Below are 22,727 nucleotides of genomic sequence, written 5' to 3' on the forward strand. Positions count from 1 at the left end.
TGAAGCCACAGCATGTTGTTGCAGCTTAGCCACTACATTTTCTATCCATACATCAAAGTTACAGGTGTAGTTTACCCCCGGTCTAGTCTGTTACAGGTGTAGTTTAACCCCCTGGTCTAGTCTGTTACAGGTGTAGTTTACCCCCCGGTCTAGTCTGTTACAGGTGTAGTTTACCCCCGGTCTAGTCTGTTACAGGTGTAGTTTACCCCCCCGGTCTAGTCTGTTACAGGTGTAGTTTACCCCCGGTCTAGTCTGTTACAGGTGTAGTTTAACCCCCTGGTCTAGTCTGTTACAGGTGTAGTTTACCCCCTGGTCTAGTCTGTTACAGGTGTAGTTTACCCCCGGTCTAGTCTGTTACAGGTGTAGTTTACCCCCCGGTTTAGTCTGTTACAGGTGTAGTTTACCCCCCCCCCTGGTCTAGTCTGTTACAGGTGTAGTTTACCCCCTGGTCTAGTCTGTTACAGGTGTAGCTTACCCCCCCCCCTGGTCTAGTCTGTTACAGGTGTAGTTTACCCCCCTGGTCTAGTCTGTTACAGGTGTAGTTTACCCCCCCTGGTCTAGTCTGTTACATACCAGTGAACTCAACGCACTCCCAAGCAGACATCAGCTGTCATACTGTATATGGAGAGAAGGGGAGATGGAATCTGATGGCGTTTAGCCTTTGACCTGGGCTCTGTGCAGCATTTGAAGAGTCTTTAAGTGCTGCAGTGTGTGTGGGGGAGAGGCTGCAGTCTCAGGGCGAGGACTGACCGGGCTCCACAGGCCTCCTAGTGATGCTAAGCAGCTGTTGTATGGGATCGGTCACCAAGAGGCCAAGACACAGCTAGCATCCCAAACAGCACCATCTTCCCTATATAGGGCACTATATAGCACCCAAAACAGTCTATCCCAGCCAGGAACAAGATCCTCCCAGCTACAGTCTATCCCAGCCAGAAACAACACCCTCCCAGCTACAGTCTATCCCAGCTACAGTCTATCCCAGCCAGCAACAAGACCCTCCCAGCTACAGTCTATCCCAGCCAGGAACAAGACCCTCCCAGCTACAGTCTATCCCATCTACAGTCTATCCAAGCCAGGAACAAGATCCTCCCAGCTACAGTCTATCCCATCTACAGTCTATCCCAGCCAGGAACAAGATCCTCCCAGCTACAGTCTATCCCAGCTACAGTCTATCCCAGCCAGGAACAAGACCCTCCCAGCTAGTCTATCCCAGCTACAGTCTATCCCAGCCAGGAACAAGACCCTCCCAGCTAGTCTATCCCAGCTACAGTCTATCCCAGCCAGGAACAACACCCTCCCAGCTACAGTCTATCCCAGCTACAGTCTATCCCAGCCAGGAACAGTCTATCCCAGCCAGGAACAAGATCCTCCCAGCTACAGTCTATCCCAGCTACAGTCTATCCCAGCCAGGAACAAGACCCTCCCAGCTACAGTCTATCCCAGCCAGGAACAAGACCCTCCCAGCTACAGTCTATCCCAGCCAGAAACAAGACCCTCCCAGCTACAGTCTATCCCAGCCAGGAACAACACCCTCCCAGCTACAGTCTATCCCATCAAAATAATGACAAAAGGTTTTTCTTACTAATTATTTGCCTCCTTTTGAATGTCAGGGTAGCCTAGTGGTTAGAGTGTAGAGGCGGCAGGGTAGTGGTTAGAGTGTAGAGGGGGCAGGGTAGCCTAGTGGTTAGAGTGTAGAGGGGGCAGGGCCTAGTGGTTAGAGTGTAGGGGCGGCAGGTAGCCTAGTGGTTAGAGTGTAGAGGGGGCAGGGTAGCCTAGTGGTTAGAGTGTAGAGGAGGCAGGGTAGCCTAGTGGTTAGAGTGTAGAGGCGGCAGGGTAGCCTAGTGGTTAGAGTGTAGAGGCGGCAGGGTAGCCTAGTGGTTAGAGTGTAGAGGGGGCAGGGTAGCCTAGTGGTTAGAGTGTAGAGGTGGCAGGGTAGCCTAGTGGTTAGAGTGTTGGGCTAGTAACCGAAAGGTTGCAAGTTCAAATCCCCGAGCTGACAAGGTAAAAATCTGTCATTCTGCCCCTGAACAGGCAGTTAACCCACTGTTCCTAGGCAGTCATTGAAAATAAGAATTTGTTCTTAACTGACTTGCCTGGTTAAATAAAGGGTAATGTAAAACAAATCCAAGCCAGCTGTAATACACTTTTAAATGAAATGTTCATCGGCGCTCATTGACGATGAGTAGAATGAATGGCTCAGTCGGGCATCAGTCCAAAACAACACTATGAGGAAACATGCAACCCATGAATAGTTTAACTACTGGATGACTATATTCAGGCATGAAGTAGGCTGTAATATTTGTGGCATACTTTTCCTAATATATCACACACAAGCCATTTGGGGTTTCCTACCTTTTTATTTATGCGTTTTTATTGTTCAGAAATGTGGTGGGTCGTCTCTTCGTTTCTCAGGACTTTATCCTGCTAACTGTTCCAAATGTCCCAACTGAATTTGGTAAAAGGGCTTTTATGTCCTCTGTGCCATCATCTTGGAACGCCTCACAAGAGACTTTTAAACTGGAAGAACTTGTCCTGATTGGTGTTTTTAAATCACTGATGAAGGATCTTGAGGCTGATTCCCTGACCTGTCAATGTTTTTAATTTGCTGTTTTATACTCTTGTGAATTCAATGGTTTTTACTAGATTACTTGTAGTTTTTCATGTTGTCTGTCTGTAATTTTTTTGTAATGACTTGGTGCTGCCTATCTTGGCCAGGATGCTCTTGAAAAAGAGATTTTAAATCTCAATGAGTCCTTCCTGGTTAAATAAAGGATAAATAATATTGTAATACATAACCTAAGCAGCGTTTAAATTATTCTTGTCCTTCCTTCTGAACTATCAACTCTTTCCCCCCCCCCATCGGTCCATTATGTCATAACTCAGCCCTTTAACTCTACAGAGTCTGAGAAGGAACCTCTGAAAGCTCAGTGTGACTATTTCCACAGCAGGACTAGTTTATATGTTTATTATACAAACACAATAACACAAGGAGAAGCTCATTACCGCCGTGCCTGGACGGAACTCTGTCTGGCGGCTGTTGCTAAGCAGCGAGAGCTCCGTGGGCGAATAGAGAATGTCAGAGAGAAGTGAAAGCTCTAGAACGTTCTGGATGAATGTGCTGCTGGATTCTATAGAGCAGTGGTCACCAACTGGTCCATCGCCAAGACATTCCCTAGTGGATCGTCAAACTTTTCTGTAAAAAAAAAAATCAACAAAAATGGTAAAGCCTCGTGTATCTATTTCTATTTTATTCCTCTGGGGTTTCGTCCTCATTGTGGTTCTACAGACGTGTTTAACACTTTATTCTAATATTTATGAAATGTAGATTGTTATATTTGGAAGCACTTATGTGTTTTTCCTTCGCCTCAAACCCCTTTCGAAGAGTGGAACGGATGTGGGCGGGGCTAGGTCTATATATGGGTACTATATATATATATATATATATTTTTTTTTATTTTTAAATCACAAGTCCTGATGAAGGCCGTGAGGCCGATACGTAAAGCTAATTAAAGATCAGTGAAACTATCAAGACCAGTGTGCGGTTTCCTTTTTCATTCCTCTGGGGCTGTTGGCGGTAGGTGCACCTGATTTAAACTGCCCTGCGCGCCGGGGAGGCAACCGGTTCCCATTTTTAACCATTTTATGTGTCTGAAGGTACAAACTCTGCCTTCCTGGCGGACCCGCAGAACTAAATCAAGTGCTCTATTTGCCTCCCGCTGGCCAATCGGATGGCTCAGATTACCGTATCCGCAGTAAGTTGAATCTGTGAGATTTCAAAATGTTTAAAACCATGACTAGAGAGAGACTGTCAACGAATACAAAGAGTTGCTGTTGTTATGCGTTCATGTTTCAGTTCTTAACGCACCTTCGTCCTTCTTCCCCTCAATGCTGTCAAAACGCACCTTCGTCCTTCTTCCCCTCAGAGCTGTCAACACGTGCCTTCGTCCTCCTTCCACTCAGAGCTGTCAAAACGCACCTTCGTCCTCCTTCCACTCAGAGCTGTCAAAACGCACCTTCGTCCTTCTTCCCCTCAGAGCTGTCAACACGCACCTTCGTCCTTCTTCCACTCAGAGCTGTCAACATGTGCCTTCCACTCAGAGCTGTCAACCTCCTTCCACTCAGAGCTGTCAAAACGCACCTTCGTCCTTCTTCCACTCAGAGCTGTCAAAACGCACCTTCGTCCTCCTTCCACTCAGAGCTGTCAACACGCACCTTCGTCCTTCTTCCCTCAGAGCTGTCAAAAGCAGTCCTTCTTCCCCTCAGAGCTGTCAAAACCTTCGTCCTTCTTCCCCTCAGAGCTGCACCTTCGTCCTTCTTCCCACTCAGAGCTGTCAACACGTGCCTTCGTCCTCCTTCCACTCAGAGCTGTCAAACACACCTTCGTCCTCCTCCCACTCAGAGCTGTCAACACGTGCCTTCGTCCTCCTCCACTCAGAGCTGTCAACAACGTCCTCCTCCACTCAGAGCTGTCAAAACACACCTCCTCCTCCCCTCAGAGCTGTCAACACGTGCCTTCGTCCTCCTCCCACTCAGAGCTGTCAAAAGCACCTTCGTCCTCCTCCCCTCAGAGCTGTCAACACGTGCCTTCGTCCCCCTTCTTCCACTCAGAGCTGTCAAAACGCTCCCTTCAGTCCCCCTTCCACTCAGAGCTGTCACACACGTGCCTTCGTCCTTCTTCCACTCAGAGCTGTCAACGTGCACCTTCGTCCTTCCTCCTCCCCTCAGAGCTGTCAACACGTGCCTTCGTCCTTCTTCCACTCAGAGCAGTCAAAACGCACAGAGCTGTCAAAACGCACCTTCGTCCTCTTCCACTCAGAGCTGTCAAAACGCACCTTCGTCCTTCTTCCACTCAGAGCTGTCAAAAAACGCACCTTTGTCCTCCCCTCAGAGCTGTCAACACGTGCCTTCGTCCCTTCCACTCAGAGCTGTCAAAACGCACCTTCGTCCTCCTTCCACTCAGAGCTGTCAAAACGCACCTTCATCCTTCTTCCACTCAGAGCTGTCAAAACGCACCTTCGTCCTTCTTCCACTCAGAGCTGTCAAAACGCACCTTCGTCCTTCTTCCACTCAGAGCTGTCAACACGTGCCTTCGTCCTCCTTCCACTCAGAGCTGTCAACACGTGCCTTCGTCCTCCTCCCACTCAGAGCTGTCAACACGTGCCTTCGTCCTCCTTCCACTCAGAGCTGTCAACACGTGCCTTCAGAGGTCAACCTCCTCCCACTCAGAGCTGTCAACACGTGCCTTCGTCCTCCCCTCCAGAGCTCAGAGCTGTCAACACGTGCACTTCGCCCTCCTCCACTCAGAGCTGTCAACACGTGCCTTCTCCTTCCACTCAGAGCCTCAAAACACACCTTCGTCCACTCAGAGCTGTCAACACGTGCCTTCGTCTTTCTTCCACTCAGCCAGCGTCATTGGAGGAACAGGAGAATGGAGGGATGTTGAGAGGCGGACCCTAACATGGCCAACGTCATTGGTGGAAAGGGAGAATGGAGGGATGTTGAGAGGCGGACCCTAACATGGCCAGCGTCATTGGTGGAAAGGGAGAACGGAGGAATGTTGAGAGCAGGGATGACCCTCAGTCTGCTGCTCTCTCCCTCTCTCCACTCAGTCACTTCCAGAGAGCTGTAATCCTCCCCAGCTCCTTGTCCTCCCCAGCTCCATGTTACACCAGTCACTAGAGCAGCTGTAATCCTCCCCAGCTCCTTGTTACACCAGTCACTAGAGCAGCTGTAATCCTCCCCAGCTCCTTGTTACACCAGTCACTAGAGCAGCTGTAATCCTCCCCAGCTCCTCCCACACAACAGGGATGGATCTATGAGAACAATACCCTCTCTAACAATATAAATATATCTGTTTATGAGAGAACTAACAAACAACCAAAAGATGCAGTGGAAAAGTAGAGTGTATTGGCAGTTATTCTTCCGCTAGCCGGTGTTTTGATGTCAGTGACCCGATCTCTCACACCGTTCAGCTAAGAGGCCCAGTGACCCGGTCTCTCACACCGTTCAGCTAAAGAGGCCCAGTGACCCGGTCTCTCACACTGTTCAGCTAAGAGGCCCAGTGTCCCAGGTCTCTCACACAGAGTTCAGCTAAGAGGCCCCAGTGACCCGGTCCCTCTCACCGTTCAGCTAAGAGGCCCAGTCTCTCACACCGTTCAGCTAAGAGGCCCAGTGACCCGGTCCCTCACACCATTCAGCTAAGAGGCCCAGTGACCCGGACTCTCACACCGTTCAGCTAAGAGGCCCAGTGTCCCGGTCTCTCACACCGTTCAGCTAAGAGGCCCAGTGTCCCGGTCTCTGACACCATTCAGCTAAGAGGCCCAGTGACCCGGTCTCTCACAGACCATTCAGCTAAGAGGCCAGTGTCCCGGTCTCTCACACCGTTCAGCTAAGAGGCCCAGTGTCCCGGTCTCTCACACCGTTCAGCTAAGAGGCCCAGTGTCCCGGTCTCTCTCACCATTCAGCTAAGAGGCCCAGTGTCCCGGTCTCTCACACCGTTCAGCTAGCTGTCATTGAGGAACAGAAGAATGGAGGGAGGTGCCTTCGTCCTCCTCCCACTCAGAGCCCTTCGTCCTTCTTCCCCAGTGTCCCGGTCTCTCACACCATTCAGCTAAGAGGCCCAGTGTCACGGTCTCTCACACCGTTCAGCTAAGAGGCCCAGTGTCCCGGTCTCTCACACCGTTCAGCTAAGAGGCCCAGTGTCCCCGGTCTCTCACACCGTTCAGCTAAGAGGCCCAGTGTCCCGGTCTCTCCACCATTCAGCTAAGAGGCCCAGTGTCCCGGTCTCTCACACCGTTCAGCTAAGAGGCCCAGTGTCCCGGTCTCTCACACCGTTCAGCTAAGAGGCCCAGTGACCCGGTCTCTCAAACAGTTCAGCTAAGAGGCCCAGTGACCCCACTGCCACACACAGAGGCGGGAGTCTACAGTCTGTTGGTTATAGATCAGGACAACAGGCTGATGGGGAACCTAAATGATGAAGGCTACAGTCTGCTGGTTATAGATCAGGACAACAGGCTGATGGGGAACCTAAATGATGAAGTCTACAGTCTGTTGGTTATAGATCAGGCTGATGGGTAACCTAAATGATGAAGTCTACAGTCTGCTGGTTATAGATCAGGACAACAGGCTGATGGGTAACCTAAATGATGAAGTCTATAGTCTGTTGGTTATAGATCAGGACAACAGGCTGATGGGTAACCTAAATGATGAAGTCTACAGTCTGCTGGTTATAGATCAGGACAACAGGCTGATGGGTAACCTAAATGATGAAGTGTACAGTCTGCTGGTTATAGATCAGGACAACAGGCTGATGGGTAACCTAAATGATGAAGTCTACAGTCTGCTGGTTATAGATCAGGACAACAGGCTGATGGGTAACCTAAATGATGAAGTCTACAGTCTGCTGGTTATAGAAACAGATCATGAAGTCTACACAGACAGGCTGATGGGTAACCTAAATGATGAAGTCTACAGTCTGCTGGTTATAGATCAGGCTGACAACCTAAATGGCAGTCTGCTGGTTATAGATCAGGACAACAGGCTGATGGGGAACCTAAATGATGAAGTCTACAGTCTGCTGGTTTAGATCAGGACAACAGGCTGATGGGTAACCTAAATGATGAAGTCTACAGTCTGCTGGTTATAGATCAGGACAACAGGCTGATGGGGAACCTAAATGATGAAGTCTACAGTCTGCTGGTTATAGATCAGGACAACAGGCTGATGGGTAACCTAAATGATGAAGTCTACAGTCTGCTGGTTATAGATCAGGACAACAGGCTGATGGGTAACCTAAATGATGAAGTCTACAGTCTGCTGGTTATAGATCAGGACAACAGGCTGATGGGGAACCTAAATGATGAAGTCTACAGTCTGCTGGTTATAGATCAGGACAACAGGCTGATGGGGAACCTAAATGATGAAGTCTACAGTCTGCTGGTTATAGATCAGGACAACAGGCTGATGGGGAACCTAAATGATGAAGTCTACAGTCTGCTGGTTATAGATCAGGACAACAGGCTGATGGGTAACCTAAATGATGAAGTCTACAGTCTGCTGGTTATAGATCAGGACAACAGGCTGATGGGTAACCTAAATGATGAAGTCTACAGTCTGCTGGTTATAGATCAGGACAACAGGCTGATGGGAACCTAAATGATGAAGTCTACAGTCTGCTGGTTATAGATCAGGACAACAGGCTGATGGGTAACCTAAATGATGAAGTCTACAGTCTGCTGGTTATAGATCAGGACAACAGGCTGATGGGGAACCTAAATGATGAAGTCTACAGTCTGCTGGTTATAGATCAGGACAACAGGCTGATGGGTTATAACCTAAATGATGAAGTCTACAGTCTGCTGGTTATAGATCAGGACAACAGGCTGATGGGGAACCTAAATGATGAAGTCTACAGTCTGCTGGTTATAGATCAGGACAACAGGCTGATGGGGAACCTAAATGATGAAGTCTACAGTCTGCTGGTTATAGATCAGGACAACAGGCTGATGGGGAACCTAAATGATGAAGTCTACAGTCTGCTGGTTATAGATCAGGACAACAGGCTGATGGGGAACCTAAATGATGAAGTCTACAGTCTGGTTATAGATCAGGACAACAGGCTGATGGGGAACCTAAATGATGAAGTCTACAGTCTGCTGGTTATAGATCAGGACAACAGGCTGATGGGGAACCTAAATGATGAAGTCTACAGTCTGCTGGTTATAGATCAGGACAACAGGCTGATGGGGAACCTAAATGATGAAGACTACAGTCTGCTGATTATAGATCAGGACAACAGGCTGATGGGTAACCTAAATGATGAAGGCTACAGTCTGCTGGTTATAGATCAGGACAACAGGCTGATGGGGAACCTAAATGATGAAGTCTACAGTCTGCTGGTTATAGATCAGGACAACAGGCTGATGGGGAACCTAAATGATGAAGTCTACAGTCTGCTGGTTATAGATCAGGACAACAGGCTGATGGGGAACCTAAATGACAGATGTGCGGTTTGAAGAACACAGTGGAATAGAAATGTCCAGCATCTACAGCAGAACAACAAACAGTATCAGAATATATTTCTAAAAGCGAAGTAGTAGAGTCTCAGAGGAGAGACGGGCCAAACCCACAGCTTGGTGGTTAACAGATCCGGGTCTTCTCCTTACCTGGTGGAACTCTGGGATACCGTCAGGACTGCAGGGGAGATGGGTCTTCTCTCTGGGACTGCAGGGGAGATGGGTCTTCTCTCTGGGACTGCAGGGGAGATGGGTCTTCTCTCTGGGACTGCAGGGGAGATGGGTCTTCTCTCTGGGACTGCAGGGGAGATGGGTCTTCTCTCTGGGACTGCAGGGGAGATGGGTCTTCTCTCTGGGACTGCAGGGGAGATGTGTCTTCTCTCTGGGACTGCAGGGGAGATGTGTCTTCTCTCTGGGACTGCAGGGGAGATGTGTCTTCTCTCTGGGACTGCAGGGGAGATGGGTCTTCTCTCTGGGACTGCAGGGGAGATGGGTCTTCTCTCTGGGACTGCAGGGGAGATGGGTCTTCAGGGGAGATGGGTCTTCTCTGGGACTGCAGGGGAGATGATAATGATAAGTTACCAATAACCATGTCAGGCAGACTGATAAGTTATCAATGACCCTCGTCGGGCAGACTGATAATTTACCAATGACCCTGTCAGGCAGACTGATAATGATAAGTCACCAATGACCCTGTCAGGCAGACTGATAAGCTACCAATAACCCCGTCAGGCAGACTGATAATGATAAGTTACCAATGACCCTGTCAGGCAGACTGATAAGCTACCAATAACCCTGTCAGGCAGACTGATAGGTTACCAATGACCCTGTCAGGCAGACTGATAATGATAAGTTACCAATGACCCTGTCAGGCAGACTGATAAGCTACCAATAACCCTGTCAGGCAGACTGATAATGATAAGTTACCAATAACCCTGTCAGGCAGACTGATAATGATAAGTTACCAATAACCCAGGCAGTGTCAGGCAGACTGGGAGTCAGGCAGATGATAAGTTACCAATAACCCTGTCAGGCAGACTGAAAGTTACCAATAACCCCATCAGGCAGACTGAGGGGAGATGTGGTTACCAATAACCCCGTCAGGCAGACTGATAAGTTACCAATAACCCAGTCAGGCAGACTGATAAGCTACCAATAACCCAGGTCAGGCAGACTGATAAGCTACCAATAACCCCGTCAGGCAGTCTGATAAGTTACCAATAACCCCGCCAGGCAGACTGATAAGCTACCAATAACCCTGTCAGGCAGACTGATAATGATAAGTTACCAATGACCCTGTCAGGCAGACTGATAAGTTACCAATAACCCTGTCAGGCAGACTGATAATGATAAGTTACCAATAACCCAGTAAGGCAGACTGATAATGATAAGCTACCAATAACCCCGTCAGGCAGTCTGATAAGTTACCAATAACCCATTCAGGCAGACTGATAAGTTACCAATAACCCAGTCAGGCAGACTGATAAGTTACCAATAACCCAGTCAGGCAGACTGATAAGCTACCAATAACCCCATCAGGCAGACTGATAAGTTACCAATAACCCCGTCAGGCAGACTGATAAGTTACCAATAACCCAGTCAGGCAGACTGATAAGCTACCAATAACCCCGTCAGGCAGACTGATAAGCTACCAATAACCCCGTCAGGCAGTCTGATAAGTTACCAATAACCCCGCCAGGCAGACTGATAAGCTACCAATAACCCCGTCAGGCAGTCTGATAAGTTACCAATAACCCCGTCAGGCAGACTGATAAGCTACCAATAACCCAGTCAGGCAGACTGATAAGCTACCAATAACCCAGTCAGGCAGACTGATAAGCTACCAATAACCCCGTCAGGCAGACTGATAAGCTACCAATAACCCCGTCAGGCAGACTGATAAGCTACCAATAACCCCGTCAGGCAGACTGATAAGCTACCAATAACCCCGTCAGGCAGTCTGATAAGTTACCAATAACCCCGTCAGGCAGACTGATAAGTTACCAATAACCCCGTCAGGCAGTCTGATAAGTTACCAATAACCCCGTCAGGCAGACTGATAAGCTACCAATAACCCAGTCAGGCAGACTGATAAGCTACCAATAACCCCGTCAGGCAGACTGATAAGCTACCAATAACCCCGTCAGGCAGACTGATAAGCTACCAATAACCCCGTCAGGCAGACTGATAAGCTACCAATAACCCCGTCAGGCAGACTGATAAGCTACCAATAACCCAGTCAGGCAGACTGATAAGCTACCGATAACCCAGTCAGGCAGACTGATAAGCTACCAATAACCCAGTCAGGCAGACTGATAAGTTACCAATAACCCAGTCAGGCAGACTGATAAGCTACCAATAACCCAGTCAGGCAGACTGATAAGTTACCAATAACCCAGTCAGGCAGACTGATAAGTTACCAATAACCCAGTCAGGCAGACTGCTACCAATAACCCAGTCAGGCAGACTGATAAGCTACCAATAACCCAGTCAGGCAGACTGATAAGTTACCAATAACCCAGTCAGGCAGACTGATAAGTTACCAATAACCCAGTCAGGCAGACTGATAAGTTACCAATAACCCAGTCAGGCAGACTGATAAGCTACCAATAACCCCGTCAGGCAGACTGATAAGCTACCAATAACCCGTCAGGCAGACTGATAAGCTACCAATAACAGGCCCGTCAGGCAGACTGATAAGCTACCAATAACCCCGTCAGGCAGACTGATAAGCTACCAATAACCCCGTCAGGCAGACTGATAATGATTAGTTACCAATAACCCCGTCAGGCCGGGTCAGGCTACGACAGGAGGACAGGAAGACAGGAGGACAGGAGGACAGGGACGGCCGGGGACATTCGTATTGTGCCGCTAGAGGTGAAATTCAGGAGGACAGGGAGACAGGAGGACAGGGACATTCGTATTGTGCCGCTAGAGGTGAAATTCAGGAGGACAGGAGGACAGGGAGACAGGAGGACAGGGACATTCGCATTGTGCCGCTAGAGGTGAAATTCAGGAAGACAGGAGGACAGGAGGACAGGGACATTCGTATTGTGCCGCTAGAGGTGAAATTCTTGGACCGGCGCAAGACGGACGAAAGCGAAAGCCTTTGCCAAGAATGTTTTCATTAACCAGCCAACCCCAGTCAAAAATCACAGGAACGCCAAGAAAAGATAGGGGAGCCTATCGTGACGTCATCACAAGCCCAACAGAACACGCCTCTACTAGTCTGTAGCTGACTGGTGCCCTGTGGTGACACTGCTTAGAGGTGACGGGAAGAGAGGTATCACTGTAGCTGACTGGTGCCCTGTGGTGACACTGCTTAGAGGTGACAGGAAGAGAGGTATCACTGTAGCTGACTGGTGCCCTGTGGTGACACTGCTTAGAGGTGACAGGAAGAGAGGTATCACTGTAGCTGACTGGTGCCCTGTGGTGACACTGCTTAGAGGTGACAGGAAGAGAGGTATCACTGTAGCTGACTGGTGCCCTGTGGTGACACTGCTTAGAGGTGACAGGAAGAGAGGTATCACTGTAGCTGACTGGTGCCCAGTGGGTCTGGCGACTAATATGTAGCGAGGACCAGCCGACTAGAGCATACAGGTCACAGTGGTGGGTGGTATAAGGTGCTTTAGTAACAAAACGGATGGCACTGTGATAAACTGCATCCAGTTTGCTGAGTAGAGTGTTGGAAGCTATTTTGTAGATGACATTGCCGAAGTCGAGGATCGGTAGGATAGTCAGTTTTACTAGGGTAAGTTTGGCGGCGTGAGTGAAGGAGGCTTTGTTGCGGAATAGAAAGCCGACTCTAAATTTGATTTTGGATTGGAGATGTTTGATATGAGTCTGGAAGGAGAGTTTGCAGTCTAGCCAGACACCTAGGTACTTATAGATGTCCACATATTCTAGGTCGGAACCATCCAGGGTGGTGATGCTGGTCAGGCGTGCGGGTGCAGGCAGCGATCGGTTGAAAAGCATGCATTTGGTTTTACTAGCGTTTAAGATCAGTTGGAGGCCACGGAAGGAGTGTTGTATGCCATTGAAGCTCGTTTGGAAGTTAGATAGCACAGTGTCCAAGGAAGGGCCAGAAGTATATAGAATAAGCATGTAGCTAGCAAGAACCATAGACTATCTATTATTTTGACTATAACCTTGTCCCCCAGGGTTAAACTGCGCCTGGGCGGAATTGTCTGGGAACGAGATTAGCCCAAATTAAAGGCCCAAGTGGTTGACATCTTTGCAGACAACCCCAGTTTGACTTTTAACAGGTTATCATCAAATCATGTGTCAACCTTCTAACAACAACCTGCCGTGGTGGAAAAAGTACTTGAGTAACAGTAAAGATACCTTAATAGAAAATTACTCAATTAAAAAAGTCACCCAGTAAAAAACAAATTGAGTATATGTCCAAAAAGTATTTGTTTTAAAATATACTTAAGTATCAGGAAGAGAGGTATTAGGCTACCCTGGAGCGTTGGACTAGTAACCGGAAGGTTGCAAGTTCAAATCCCCGAGCTGACAAGGTACAAATCTGTCGTTCTGCCCCTGAACAGGCAGTTAACCCACTGTTCCTAGGCCAATTAACCCACTGTTCCTAGACCAGTTAACCCACTGCTCCTAGACCAGTTAACCCACTGTTCCTAGACCAGTTAACCCACTGTTCCTAGACCAGTTAACCCACTGTTCCTAGACCAGTTAACCCACTGCTCCTAGACCAGTTAACCCACTGTTCCTAGACCAGTTAACCCACTGTTCCTAGACCAGTTAACCCACTGTTCCTAGACCAGTTAACCCACTGTTCCTAGACCAGTTAACCCACTGTTCCTAGACCAGTTAACCCACTGTTCCTAGACCAGTTAACCCACTGTTCCTAGACCAGTTAACCCACTGTTCCTAGACCAGTTAACCCACTGTTCCTAGACCAGTTAACCCACTGTTCCTAGACCAGTTAACCCACTGTTCCTAGACCAGTTAACCCACTGTTCCTAGACCAGTTAACCCACTGTTCCTAGACCAGTTAACCCACTGTTCCTAGACCAGTTAACCCACTGTTCCTAGACCAGTTAACCCACTGTTCCTAGACCAGTTAACCCACTGTTCCTAGACCAGTTAACCCACTGTTCCTAGACCAGTTAACCCACTGTTCCTAGACCAGTTAACCCACTGTTCCTAGACCAGTTAACCCACTGTTCCTAGACCAGTTAACCCACTGTTCCTAGACCAGTTAACCCACTGTTCCTAGACCAGTTAACCCACTGTTCCTAGACCAGTTAACCCACTGTTCCTAGACCAGTTAACCCACTGTTCCTAGACCAGTTAACCCACTGTTCCTAGACCAGTTAACCCACTGTTCCTAGACCAGTTAACCCACTGTTCCTAGACCAGTTAACCCACTGTTCCTAGACCAGTTAACCCACTGTTCCTAGACCAGTTAACCCACTGTTCCTAGACCAGTTAACCCACTGTTCCTAGACCAGTTAACCCACTGTTCCTAGACCAGTTAACCCACTGTTCCTAGACCAGTTAACCCACTGTTCCTAGACCAGTTAACCCACTGTTCCTAGACCAGTTAACCCACTGTTCCTAGACCAGTTAACCCACTGTTCCTAGACCAGTTAACCCACTGTTCCTAGACCAGTTAACCCACTGTTCCTAGACCAGTTAACCCACTGTTCCTAGACCAGTTAACCCACTGTTCCTAGACCAGTTAACCCACTGTTCCTAGACCAGTTAACCCACTGTTCCTAGACCAGTTAACCCACTGTTCCTAGACCAGTTAACCCACTGTTCCTAGACCAGTTAACCCACTGTTCCTAGACCAGTTAACCCACTGTTCCTAGACCAGTTAACCCACTGTTCCTAGACCAGTTAACCCACTGTTCCTAGACCAGTTAACCCACTGTTCCTAGACCAGTTAACCCACTGTTCCTAGACCAGTTAACCCACTGTTCCTAGACCAGTTAACCCACTGTTCCTAGACCAGTTAACCCACTGTTCCTAGACCAGTTAACCCACTGTTCCTAGACCAGTTAACCCACTGTTCCTAGACCAGTTAACCCACTGTTCCTAGACCAGTTAACCCACTGTTCCTAGACCAGTTAACCCACTGTTCCTAGACCAGTTAACCCACTGTTCCTAGACCAGTTAACCCACTGTTCCTAGACCAGTTAACCCACTGTTCCTAGACCAGTTAACCCACTGTTCCTAGACCAGTTAACCCACTGTTCCTAGACCAGTTAACCCACTGTTCCTAGACCAGTTAACCCACTGTTCCTAGACCAGTTAACCCACTGTTCCTAGACCAGTTAACCCACTGTTCCTAGACCAGTTAACCCACTGTTCCTAGACCAGTTAACCCACTGTTCCTAGACCAGTTAACCCACTGTTCCTAGACCAGTTAACCCACTGTTCCTAGACCAGTTAACCCACTGTTCCTAGACCAGTTAACCCACTGTTCCTAGACCAGTTAACCCACTGTTCCTAGACCAGTTAACCCACTGTTCCTAGACCAGTTAACCCACTGTTCCTAGACCAGTTAACCCACTGTTCCTAGACCAGTTAACCCACTGTTCCTAGACCAGTTAACCCACTGTTCCTAGACCAGTTAACCCACTGTTCCTAGACCAGTTAACCCACTGTTCCTAGACCAGTTAACCCACTGTTTAGACCAGAGACCAGTTAACCCACTGTTCCTAGACCAGTTAACCCACTGTTCCTAGACCAGTTAACCCACTGTTCCTAGACCAGTTAACCCACTGTTCCTAGACCAGTTAACCCACTGTTCCTAGACCAGTTAACCCACTGTTCCTAGACCAGTTAACCCACTGTTCCTAGACCAGTTAACCCACTGTTCCTAGACCAGTTAACCCACTGTTCCTAGACCAGTTAACCCACTGTTCCTAGACCAGTTAACCCACTGTTCCTAGACCAGTTAACCCACTGTTCCTAGACCAGACCAGTTAACCCACTGTTCCTAGACCAGTTAACCCACTGTTCCTAGACCAGTTAACCCACTGTTCCTAGACCAGTTAACCCACTGTTCCTAGACCAGTTAACCCACTGTTCCTAGACCAGTTAACCCACTGTTCCTAGACCAGTTAACCCACTGTTCCTAGACCAGTTAACCCACTGTTCCTAGACCAGTTAACCCACTGTTCCTAGACCAGTTAACCCACTGTTCCTAGACCAGTTAACCCACTGTTCCTAGACCAGTTAACCCACTGTTCCTAGACCAGTTAACCCACTGTTCCTAGACCAGTTAACCCACTGTTCCTAGACCAGTTAACCCACTGTTCCTAGACCAGTTAACCCACTGTTCCTAGACCAGTTAACCCACTGTTCCTAGACCAGTTAACCCACTGTTCCTAGACCAGTTAACCCACTGTTCCTAGACCAGTTAACCCACTGTTCCTAGACCAGTTAACCCACTGTTCCTAGACCAGTTAACCCACTGTTCCTAGACCAGTTAACCCACTGTTCCTAGACCAGTTAACCCACTGTTCCTAGACCAGTTAACCCACTGTTCCTAGACCAGTTAACCCACTGTTCCTAGACCAGTTAACCCACTGTTTAACCCACTGTTCCTAGACCAGTTAACCCACTGTTCCTAGACCAGTTAACCCACTGTTCCTAGACCAGTTAACCCACTGTTCCTAGACCAGTTAACCCACTGTTCCTAGACCAGTTAACCCACTGTTCCTAGACCAGTTAACCCACTGTTCCTAGACCAGTTAACCCACTGTTCCTAGACCAGTTAACCCACTGTTCCTAGACCAGTTAACCCACTGTTCCTAGACCAGTTAACCCACTGTTCCTAGACCAGTTAACCCACTGTTCCTAGACCAGTTAACCCACTGTTCCTAGACCAGTTAACCCACTGTTCCTAGACCAGTTAACCCACTGTTCCTAGACCAGTTAACCCACTGTTCCTAGACCAGTTAACCCAACCCACCAGTTCCTGTTCCTAGACCAGTTAACCCACTGTTCCTAGACCAGTTAACCCACTGTTCCTAGACCAGTTAACCCACTGTTCCTAGACCAGTTAACCCACTGCTCCTAGACCAGTTAACCCACTGTTCCTAGACCAGTTAACCCACTGTTCCTAGACCATCATTGAAAATAAGAACCTGTTCTTAACTGACTTGCCTAGTTATATAAAGAAAAAAGAAAAACTTATATTAAACAAACCGGACGGTCCGATGTTATTTACAGATATCCAGGAGCACAGTCCAACATCATTTACAAATTAAACACGTGTTTAGTGAGTCCTCCAGATCAGAGGCAGTAGGGATGACCAGGGATGTTCTCTGTTTAGTGAGTCAGCCAGACCAGAGGCAGTAGGGATGACCAGGGACGTTCTCTGTTTAGTGAGTCCTCCAGACCAGAGGCAGTAGGGATGACCAGGGACGTTCTCTGTTTAGTGAGTCAGCCAGACCAGAGGCAGTAGGGATGGACCAGGGATGTTCTCTGTTTAGTGAGTCAGCCAGATCAGAGGCAGTAGGGATGACCAGGGACGTTCTCTGTTTAGTGAGTCAGCCAGACCAGAGGCAGTAGGGATGACCAGGGACGTTCTCTGTTTAGTGAGTCCTCCAGACCAGAGGCAGTAGGGATGACCAGGGGTGAGTCAGCCAGACCAGAGGCAGTAGGGATGGACCAGGGATGTTCTCTGTTTGAGTCAGCCAGATCAGAGGCAGTAGGGATGACCAGACCTGTTTAGTGAGTCCTCCAGACCAGGGCAGTAGGGATGACCAGGGACGTTCTCTGTTTAGTGAGTCAGCCAGACCAGAGGCAGTAGGGATGACCAGGGACGTTCTCTGTTTAGTGAGTCAGCCAGACCAGAGGCAGTAGGGATGACCAGGGACGTTCTCTGTTTAGTGAGTCAGCCAGACCAGAGGCAGTAGGGATGACCAGGGACGTTCTCTGTTTAGTGAGTCCTCCAGATCCAGTAGGGATGGACCAGGGACGTTCTCTGTTTAGTGAGTCAGCCAGACCAGAGGCAGTAGGGATGACCAGGGACGTTCTCTGTTTAGTGAGTCCTCCAGACCAGAGGCAGTAGGGATGACCAGGGATGTTCTCTGTTTAGTGAGTCAGCCAGATCAGAGGCAGTAGGGATGACCAGGGACGTTCTCTGTTTAGTGAGTCCTCCAGACCAGAGGCAGTAGGGATGACCAGGGACGTTCTCTGTTTAGTGAGTCAGCCAGACCAGAGGCAGTAGGGATGACCAGGGATGTTCTCTGTTTAGTGAGTCAGCCAGACCAGAGGCAGTAGGGATGACCAGGGACGTTCTCTGTTTAGTGAGTCCTCCAGACCAGAGGCAGTAGGGATGACCAGGGACGTTCTCTGTTTAGTGAGTCCTCCAGACCAGAGGCAGTAGGGATGACCAGGGGACGTTCTCTGTTTAGTGAGTCAGCCAGACCAGAGGCAGTAGGGATGACCAGGGGGACGTTCTCTGTTTAGTGAGTCCTCCAGACCAGAGGCAGTAGGGACGACCAGGGACGTTCTCTGTTTAGTGAGTCCTCCAGACCAGAGGCAGTAGGGACGACCAGGGACGTTCTCTGTTTAGTGAGTCAGCCAGACCAGAGGCAATAGGGATGACCAGGGACGTTCTCTGTTTAGTGAGTCCTCCAGACCAGAGGCAGTAGGGATGACCAGGGATGTTCTCTGTTTAGTGAGTCAGCCAGAGTCAGTAGGGATGACCAGGGACATTTTCCTGATACCTGCAGGAAATGGACCGTTTTCTTGTCCTGCTAATAAGCATTCAAAAATGACGGAGTAAAAAGGGAGGACGGAGTATAAAGGGAGGACGGAGTAAAAAGGGAGGACGGAGTAAAAAGGGAGGACGGAGTAAAAAGGGAGGACGGAGTAAAAAGGGAGGACAGAGTAAAAGGGAGGACAGAGTAAAAAGGGAGGACAGAGTAAAAAGGGAGAAGGGAGGACGGAGTAAAAAGGGAGGACGGAGTAAAAAGGGAGGACGGAGTAAAAAGGGAGGACGGAGTAAAAAGTTTTTTTTTAAATAATTTCTTTAGGAATTAGTGGAGTAGTGGAGTAAAAGTTGTACAAAAATATATACAATTAAAGTACAGATACCCCCCCCAAAAACAACTTAGCCAAGAAGTACTTTAAAGTATTGTTACTTAAGTACTTTATAACACTGACAACTTGGTAATAAATAAAGTTATCTGAATAACTGTTCAGTCACAACCACCTGTTGGTGACTGGATGTGTGCTTGGACAGTCTGCAGACTCACCGTCAACACTGGCCTTAACAGCCTGTTATTTACCGATGTCGATGTGTCTCCACTACTCAACCTGTTATTTACTGATGTGTCTCCACTACTCAACCTGTTATTTACTGATGTGTCTCCACTACTCAACCTGTTATTTACTGATGTGTCTCCACTACTCAACCTGTTATTTACTGATGTGTCTCCACTACTCAACCTGTTATTTACTGATGTGTCTCCACTACTCAACCTGTTATTTACTGATGTGTCTCCACTACTCAACCTGTTATTTACTGATGTGTCTCCACTACTCAACCTGTTATTTACCGATGTGAATGTGTCTCCACTACTCAACCTGTTAACTAACTCTGCTCTAACTTACCCATATCACATACTGAACAGAGCGGCTTGGAACAACGTGTTCGTTAAATGGACATAGTAAGCATAGCTGGCTAACGTTTACAGTATTTAGTTAGCCAGCCAGCTAGTACCGTTAGCAAGTAGCCAGATGTTATTGATTTTTAGAAATCAATAACGTTACTCAAAATTGTGAGTTATCATGGAAATAAAATAACTTTAGTTACCTGTGTTTTGATTGTTGCCAAATAAAATAGCTTGTTGACAAATGTTCAAACGAAAAGAGCGTGCTAATGTTAGCTCGGTCGGAGAAAACTAAAATCCAGACTCACCAGTTGAAATTTCTGAAAACTTACGAAAAGTCCCTGTGGCTTGAACGCGACACGTCTTCGTCAAAAGAGCCAATTCTTCGGAAACTGGGAGGGGAAACACACTTTCAACAGGACATAAAAGCATGTGGCTTCACAAAAGTGACACATTTGAGTGTTGCCAACTCGTGTTAGTTTGCATGGCCATGAAAAAAAGTTGGACGCCTCGTATTGGTGACGTCACATCGGAGGGTTTGTACTTTGATGCCGCGTTCACATCAACTGGGAACTCGAAAATATCCGAATTCCGACGTTCAGGACAAAATGGGAACTCCGGGAGTAAAAGAAAAGAAAAATCTCCGACAAGGGAAAATATTTTCAAACCGTCGTCCAATTCTAAATCGGGAACTCACTGACGTCACGATTGTACTTCGTATGTTTCCGAGTTCCCCGTTTTCCAGAAAGCACTATGAGCTTGGGAACATGCAGAGAAGGCATTGCCAGATGCGTCACTATAACCCAGAAAGTTAAACCACACTGGAAGCCAAATTTGAAATGAAATACATTTGAAGACGTGGATACAATCGCATTTAAATGTACTTTCGGGAAGGTTTGTGGCCACCATTCATTTAATACAATTAAATATATGCATCAGACGGTATTGGGAGCTATTTCATAGTTTCCCCCCATTTCAATCTTATAGTGACCCTGGTTTGGCGTTACTATTATAGGAGGAGCAGACCATCCGATATGCCCATAAATATGATATGAAACCTGGAATAAAAATGTTATAGGACCAGTGTTTCTATAGAGAAACAAACCTCACATCTGTGCAGTTTGCAAGCAATGTTGTTAGACTCCATTGTATCGTTGTTTCTTCTTTAGAGAACACTGGTGAGCAACAACATCATTTTACTTCACCGCAACAACACTAAAAAAACACCCTGCTACATGTATTCAATATACACCATTTCAAATCTGACTCCCGGTGCGGTTTTACTTCCGGGCTACTATGACGCAGGTGGCAGTTCCTTGTCAATATGTGGCGAGGTGCTGACGGCTCTCTCTGTGATTTAATGGTGTCTGCCTCCCTCTAGCGGTTAATATAATACACTACAGATTGGTATTTTCTTTGACCAGCAGGCGGTGATAAAGTGCTATGCTACGTTCTCTAACGACGGTACCAAAGATTATAACGCGATGTGCACCAGAGGAGGCTGGTGGGGGAAGCTATAGGAGGAAGTGCTCACTGGATGGTAAATTAGCACATCAAGCATATGGAAACCACATGTTTGATATGTTACATTCATTCCATTCCAGACATTTCAATGAACCCGTCCTCCTATAGCCCCTCCCACTAGCCACCACTGATATGCACCTGATATTCACCTACCTCCGTACTCATATAGGATGAACTAGACTCCAAAACATCCACACAATACCGTACGTCTTATCTCACGATGTGGGTCTCTGGGAACGGTCTGAAGGGAGTTTTATTAAGGACGTAGGAAACGCAATGAAACAGTGTTATGAATACAGATTATAGTTTTTATTTGAAGAAAATCCTGGACTTGGAATGAATAGAAGCAGCACAGGATGCTCATAATGTGTTCTGGATTTACAAATAAATACGGATGATTTATTAGTGTGTGTGAAGGGGGAGGGGTAATCCATTAATTTACATTAACCCAAATGATCCCATATATTGTAGTCTATCCCCTAAACAATTGATTCATGTCGATCATACTAATGAAACCATAGCCAGAGTTCAGGTTTTGCTAATTAAAATGTTTTTTGGGGGGGACTACAGACTACTGCTCTGTTATTCTCCACATATACGATCGCTAATTACTCCCTAATACAACATTCAAGTGATGCAGGAAGAGGACAATACTTGAGAATTGTATTTAAAATAAATCATACAAATTGAAGAAAAAAAACACAAAAACCTGAGATATTATTTATTTAAGACTTGTTCTGTCTTTGATTTGACACACATCACAACATAGCTGGCTCTATAGTTGGTTCTATAGCTGGCTCTATAGCTGGTTCTATAGCTGGTTCTATAGCTGACTCTATAGCTGGTTCCATAGATGGTTCTATAGCTGACTCTATAGTTGGTTTTATAGCTGGTTCTATAGCTGGTTCTATAGCTGGTTCTATAGCTGATTCTATAGCTGGTTCTATAGCTGGTTCCATAGATGGTTCTATAGCTGACTCTATAGCTGGTTCTATAGCTGACTCTATAGTTGGTTCTATAGCTGATTCTATAGCTGGTTCTATAGCTGGTTCTATAACTGACTCTATAGCTGGTTCTATAGCTGACTCTATAGTTGGTTTTATAGCTGACTGGTTCTATAGCTGGTTCTATAGCTGGTTCTATAGCTGGTTCTATAGCTGGTTCCATAGATGGTTCTATAGCTGACTCTATAGTTGGTTCTATAGCTGGTTCTATAGCTGACTCTATAGTTGGTTCTATAGCTGGTTCCATAGATGGTTCTATAGCTGACTCTATAGTTGGTTCTATAGCTGGTTCTATAGCTGACTCTATAGCTGGTTCTATAGCTGGTTCTATAGCTGGTTCTATAGCTGATTCTATAGCTGGTTCTATAGCTGGTTCCATAGATGGTTCTATAGCTGACTCTATAGTTGGTTTTATAGCTGGTTCTATAGCTGACTCTATAGTTGGTTCTATAGCTGGTTCTATAGCTGGTTCTATAACTGACTCTATAGCTGGTTCTATAGCTGACTCTATAGTTGGTTCTATAGCTGGTTCTTTAGCTGGTTCTATAGCTGGTTCTATAGCTGGTTCTATAACTGACTCTATA

General features: G+C 47.3%; 3 long non-coding RNA genes across 4 annotated transcripts; 1 reads left to right on the forward strand and 2 right to left on the reverse strand.

The window, feature by feature from the left end:
- Positions 1-2,851: 2,851 nt before the first annotated feature.
- LOC121844819 lies at positions 2,852-4,225 on the reverse strand. The gene is made up of 2 exons (XR_006082203.1): positions 4,109-4,225; positions 2,852-3,946 (listed from the first exon to the last, which is right to left on the reverse strand). It is a non-coding gene; the product is annotated as an uncharacterized LOC121844819 (long non-coding RNA).
- A 4,690-nt stretch (positions 4,226-8,915) lies between these two features.
- On the reverse strand, positions 8,916-20,514 carry LOC112229245. 2 transcript variants are annotated; one of them, XR_006082206.1, is made up of 3 exons: positions 19,924-20,266; positions 8,991-9,567; positions 8,916-8,930 (listed from the first exon to the last, which is right to left on the reverse strand). It is a non-coding gene; the product is annotated as an uncharacterized LOC112229245 (long non-coding RNA). The 2 variants fall into 2 exon arrangements; XR_006082205.1 differs by lacking the exon at positions 8,916-8,930 and having other exon boundaries at positions 9,190-9,567; positions 19,924-20,514.
- LOC121844820 lies at positions 11,846-12,149 on the forward strand. Its single transcript, XR_006082204.1, has 2 exons — positions 11,846-11,891; positions 12,080-12,149. It is a non-coding gene; the product is annotated as an uncharacterized LOC121844820 (long non-coding RNA).
- Positions 20,515-22,727: the final 2,213 nt, after the last annotated feature.

This window comes from Oncorhynchus tshawytscha, unplaced genomic scaffold (assembly GCF_018296145.1).
Source record: "Oncorhynchus tshawytscha isolate Ot180627B unplaced genomic scaffold, Otsh_v2.0 Un_scaffold_3804_pilon_pilon, whole genome shotgun sequence".
NCBI classification, from domain to species: domain Eukaryota; kingdom Metazoa; phylum Chordata; class Actinopteri; order Salmoniformes; family Salmonidae; genus Oncorhynchus; species Oncorhynchus tshawytscha.